Genomic DNA, 6000 nt, shown 5'->3' on the forward strand with positions numbered 1-6000 from the left:
GCTCTTAAAATATGAGATGTGCGTGATGTCTTTAAAAAAATAAACTTCCTTCAAATAATAGCACCCTCTAACCCACTATTTTATGACTTCAACAAGAAGCTAAAGGGGAAAAAATAGTAAAAAGAGGCAGCAGCAGCGTGTGTAAACGTAACAAACAGAATGAGGTTTCCTAAGGTGAGCTTTCCCAGAGGAGGAGATGGTAAAACATCATTCTACAAGGCTGGCTCAGCTGCTGCTGCAGAGGGAGGGAAGGAAGGATGACTTGTGGGATATCAAGAAGGAGGGACCAGACTGAGGTTTTTGCTTTCCTAGCCAGCAGGTCTGAGAGCTTGGCAGAGGAGGCAGAATGCTCTCCGCTCCTGGGGCACGAGAGGAGGGTGGGATTTGCATCACTCAGCTGCAAAACCTGCTGTCTAGCCAGAAGCCATTTCAGAGACGTGCTCACAGAAGTATGACGTGGCTCTATGAGGGCTGGGTATGTGGGGGCTGTGTTTGTGCATGTTCTCATATTAGAGGGGGCTCCAGAAAAAGCCCAGATTTGAATACTCCTGAATTGAAATGGACAGGAATTTTCCAACACCGTTTTTCACAGGAAAATGGTGATTCATTGATTCAGCTGAAACTTTTTATGGGAATGTACCGGTATCAATGAAACTTCTTCCTGGAGAGGTTTCTCTAGTCCAGAAATGTGTGTGTGAGAGAGAGATCCATATCCATCCCAGTATAGTCGGGTCCCTGAGTTGGAGTGGGACATTGTGGATCCCAGATGAATCCCTAATTACTTGGCGAATAGCTATGCTGGAGTGTGTCTCTGGTGTACTTTTTTTTTAATGAAAAATCTCAAAAGGTCTCAGTTTTGTCCAGTGTGGAATGGACTATTTCCTGCTCAGCTGTACTTCCAAAGCTTTGGGAGGATTTGGAATATGGATCGAATTTCCTGGCTTTCAGCTCCACAGGGCCAAGGGGAGCATGCTGCGGAGGTAGAACTCCCTCTTCTGTGTGCACAAATGGAAAGGAGCCTGGGGCCTTTAAAACTGGAAGCTTAGCCGTTGCAGACTACTACAAAATACAGAAAAAGTGTGGTGAGAAACTAAACTCCTGGGATCTGCAATTTTCCCCATGCCCCAATTTCTACCTGTTCTTGATATAAAGGTATTCCCCCTCACCCCCCGAGGATTTGACTGTGTTGCCGGGAGACACTTTTATAATCTCTGTGCAAATTGTCCCAGCAGCAGCCTCTCTATCTGTCTCTGCCCTTTAATCAGGTCTGGCAGGAAGCATATGCAGTGATGTTCCAAAGAGGCAGGCTTCGTTCTGTTAAAGAAACTTTAGCAGATGCCCACTGAGCATGCTTGCGTAACAAAGCTTGTTCATGAACACTTACACTCATCAGGAGGAATTGAACTAGGGATCTTCAGCACTCTGTTGGTGCCCGGGGCTGGAGTACCCACAGGGAAAAAATGGTGGGTGTTGAGCATCCCCTGGCAGCCCCCCATTAGCCCCACTCCCCCAGCGCCTCCTGCCTGCCAGCGGGCCCTGTAGATCAGCGTCTCCCCCTCCCTCCCAGTGCCTCCTTCCTGCCACTCTCAGCTGTTTCATAGCATTCAGGAGGCTCTGGGGGGGAGGAGCGAGGAAGCGGAGCGCTCAGGGGGGAGGGGGCTGAACTGAGCAGGAAGAGGCGGGGTGGGGCAGGAAGGGGCAGGGCTGGGGCCATGGGGTAAGGGGTGGAGTGGGGGCAGGGCCTAGGGCAGAGCTGGGGGTCAAGCACCCCCTTGGCACTTTAGAAAGTCGGCACCTGTGTTCAGCATGAAAACAGCAGGATTCTATCATCTGAATTAAAGTAGATCTTCTTAGGCCTGGTCCACACTAACCCCCCACTTCAAACTAAGATACACAACTTCAGCTATGTGAATAACGTAGCTGAAGTCGAAGTACCTTAGTTCGAACTTACCGCGGGTCCAGACACGGCAGGCAGGCTCCCCCGTCGACTCCGCGTACTCCTTTTGCGGAGCAGGAGTACCGGCGTTGACGGCGAGCACTTCCGGGATCGATCCCAGAAGATCGACTGCTTACTGCCGGACCCGGAGGTAAGTATAGACCTACCCTTAGGTGAGAGCAAGTAGGAGGCTGTTATAATTACAGTGTCCATACACTAGAGGGACACATGAATTAGGCCAGTGTATTGCACTCAGAAATAAAGCTGTGCAAACAACAAGTATTTTGGTTTGCTGGCAATTCTGAAAATGAATTTTTTTTTTTCAAAAATATTCATGGATCAAAAAAAAAATTGTTTCAGGTCCAACAAAACATTTTGGTTTTGATTTTGAGCATTTTAATTTTTTTTAAAGAATACAATTACAGGAGCTTTCTAAATGAAATGTTTTGAAAATGTCAAAACAAAATTTCTACTTTTTTCAGAACCTTTTTTTTTTTTTTTTTTTTTAGTTTACTGAAACAATTTGGAGAAATCAACACATTTCAGTGCCCTGAACCTATATTTCCTTTCCCTCCTCCCAAAAGAAGTTTCTGTTGGGAAAATTTCACTCAATTCCTCTCACAATGATTTTTTTCCAATGAAATTTGTTGTTTGCGGTTTTTTTATTTTTCCTCTTAGGGCTATGCAAAGCATGCATCCTTAATAAGGACTAGTTCCAGGCCAGGTTTCACATTTCGCTCATTTTTTTCTGTAGCCCTGGCGTTTTTTAGTTTTTGTTTTGTTTTTTAATATACCTAAGGATGGAATTTTATATTTTTGGTAAAAGGAAAAATATAATTCTCCATCCCCACAGTTACTCAAACAGCTGAAGGGAGTTTGCTCAAACTTTCCAAAACAACAAATTCACCTCCAGGCAAAGACCAAAAATGGAAAATTTCAGCCTTAAGGGTGAATGTTTCAGACATCCATGAACCTGTGCAAATGGATTTATGAGAGTGCACTCCTTTCCCGTGAACTAGTAGGTGCTACCATAGAATAGTATTGCTCACAAAGGCACAAGTCTGAGCCAAGCCCTGGATAGCATGATCCAGCCATGTTTTCCCCACTCCCACCTTGAGGGTAACCAGTCTCATATGAGGGAGATACACTCACCGAGCATTGGGTGATATGGCGGGGGAAAAGAAACCCTAGGAGAGATAGGGAGAGTGGCCAAATACAGAGATGTGGCATGTTGCTAAACCCATCTGCATATAGACATATACACTCATAACCTTCCCCCACTTTACAAACCCATGGTCATCTCCACACATTTGTCTTCAAAAGTGTTAATTCCCAAGTCTGATCTGCTTGGAAATGAGTGCATCAAGTCTACTATGTTTTCTGGCCAAATCATTTCCCCTGTATCCTTTCCCGCCCCCACCCCTGCACTGCATTCTGAAAATCATACAAATGTATTCCTAGCAAGCAGTGCCGAATGACTTCCTTAGAGAAACATGCTAGATAATATGGGAAAGGCATGAGTAATGGAGACTTTTGTGGGCTAATAAAAGAAATTTTTCCACAAAAATACTATCTGTGGGAGCCTGAAAGGGGAATGATTCATATTAAATATGAATGTGCCAGAGAACTGGGGGAGGAGGGTTGAATGAGGGGGAGACACGCAAATCTGAGCCTAGCAGTCCCTGCCTGTAAGAGGAAATGATGATAAAGCATGAAGCTTTCAACAGCCATATACAATCATCAAAAGTACTAAAGAGTGAGTGATGTATTGGGGAAGAACACAAACTAGAGAATAAGGAGTGCTTGAAAGAAAGTCAGCTTGGAGGCAAACAAGATTTGTGCGATAGTTAAGATCAAGAGCTAGCAGCCACAAGAGCTGGATTCCACTCCTCACTCTTCTGCTGACTTCCTGTGCAAGGTGGAACAAGTTTTAACCACTCTGTGCCTCAGCTTTCCCTATGTATAAAATGACACTAATAAGACTTTCCTGCAAGGATCGGTGTGAGGCATAATACATTAACGTTCGCGAGTAGCTGCCACTTAGGAGGAGAGGTGAGCTGTGAACCACCAGTGGGAGAGGAAAGCCCAGCCCAGCAGCAAGGAAGCATAGGGAGAGGGATAGTACAGAAGCACATGCAAAGGAGTGGAAGATGGAGTGAGGTGAGAAAAGTGGACAATCTGACTTTTTAAAAGAGGACAAAATCCTTCTCACATTAAACACAGTGAATACGTCATGGGGGCTGATGGGACTTGTACTCCCAACTCACTGAGACTTTTGACAATCCCACCCTAAATCCTTCCCTGATGGTATTTTTCCATATAAGCAAATGCTGCAGCTGCCACAAGGATGTTCTATGATCACACATAGGAAGTGTAAGACTTGGTCTCCACTTAAAAAAGTTTTATTGGTTGGGGGGGGATTTTTGCTGAAATAAGTATAAAGGTAAAAACCCTAGTTCAGATATAGTTCTATCGGTATAAAAGTGTTTATACGAGTATGGATTATGCTGGTTCCTCGAATCAGCATAACCTATACTGGTGTAAACACTTCTATACTGTAATAACTGCATCAGCACTAGGCAGGTTTTTCTGGTTTAACTATACCGGTGCAGTTAAACTAGCAAAACTTTAAAGTGTAGACAAAGCCTATGAAAAAGTCAGGACAAGATGACTGAGCCTCTGGGCAGGTCTTCACTACCGGTGGGGGTGGGTTTGATTTAATATACGCAAATTCAGCTACGCGAATAGCGTAGCTGAATTCGACCTATCGGAGCCGACTTACCCCACAGTGAGGACGGCGGCAAAATCGACCTCCGCGGCTCCCCGTCAACGGCGCTTACTCCCACCTCCGCTGGTGGGAGTAAGAGCGTCGATTCGGGGATCGATTGTCGCGTCCCGGCGAGATGCGATAATTCGATCCCCGAGAGATCGATTTCTACCCGCCGATTCAGGCGGGTAATGTAGACCTAGCCTCTGATCTAAGGCACTAAAACATTACACTTTTTAAAATTAAACTAAAAGAAGAAAATGTTTATGGTTAATGTAAGCTGTGGAATGAACAATTACTAGAGTATAAGACATCAACATAGTCAAAAGCGGCAAGAATCCAAAGCTCTTCTCTTTAGGCTGTCTTACTGATTCCTATTGAAGGTCAACAGTTCAGGGTACACAAAGCTTTAAAGTCTAATGAAACACAAAATATATAAGCACATACTTAATGTACGCTTGGGACACCTCCCTCACTTACTGGCTCTTGACAATCCCACCCTTAGTCTCTACAAGTATTTTAAAGGCGTAAAAGTGGAGTGATTGTGTCAGGTGGTGCCAGGGGGCACAGCAAAAGCTTCTGGAGCCTTAGGATCTGTCTACACTGCAATTAAAAACTCATGGCTGGCCTGTGTCAGCTCATGGGACTTGGGCTAAGGGGCTGCTTAATTGCTGTGTAGAAGTTTGGGCACAGGCTGGAGCCCAGTTCTGGGATCCTCCCACCTTGCAGGGTCCTAGAGCCTGGGCTCCCGCCCAAGCCCAAATCTCTACACTGCAAATAAACAGCCCCTTTGCCTGAGGCCCTTGGCCCACATCAACTGGCACGGTCCACCCGCAAGTTTTTATTTGCAGTGTAGACATACCCTTAATGGGTTCAGGTCTCAAGTGGTTCAGGACCTGAACTGGTTTTGTTTCCAAGGATTTGGCAGCAAAGCGTCCTGACAGGTTTTCCTGGAGGCTCCAACTCAGTAGATTCAAACCTGCAAAGGGAAGCCCTGACCACATAGCCCTAGCCCAAGGGCCACCTTACCTAAGTTAGCTTCTGTGTAGTTACTTTTCATGTCTAGAGAACCTATGGAGCCAATTCTGCTCCCGGTTCTGGCCGCTAGACCCTGCTTTGTAGGTGTGTAAGGTCTGTAAATGATCTGCAAAGGGCTAGGGAAGAATGCCTCCAGTGCAGGAGCACTGGCTCTATGCTACCCTCTCCCTTGCAAGCCCCAGTTTACAGGATCTGTTGGCGCAAGAGGGGCAGTGGCCATAGCATGCAATTCTGTGGGGGACTCTGATCCACAGTGAAG

Source organism: Chrysemys picta, chromosome 3, assembly GCF_011386835.1.
Source record: "Chrysemys picta bellii isolate R12L10 chromosome 3, ASM1138683v2, whole genome shotgun sequence".
NCBI classification, from domain to species: Eukaryota; Metazoa; Chordata; order Testudines; family Emydidae; genus Chrysemys; species Chrysemys picta.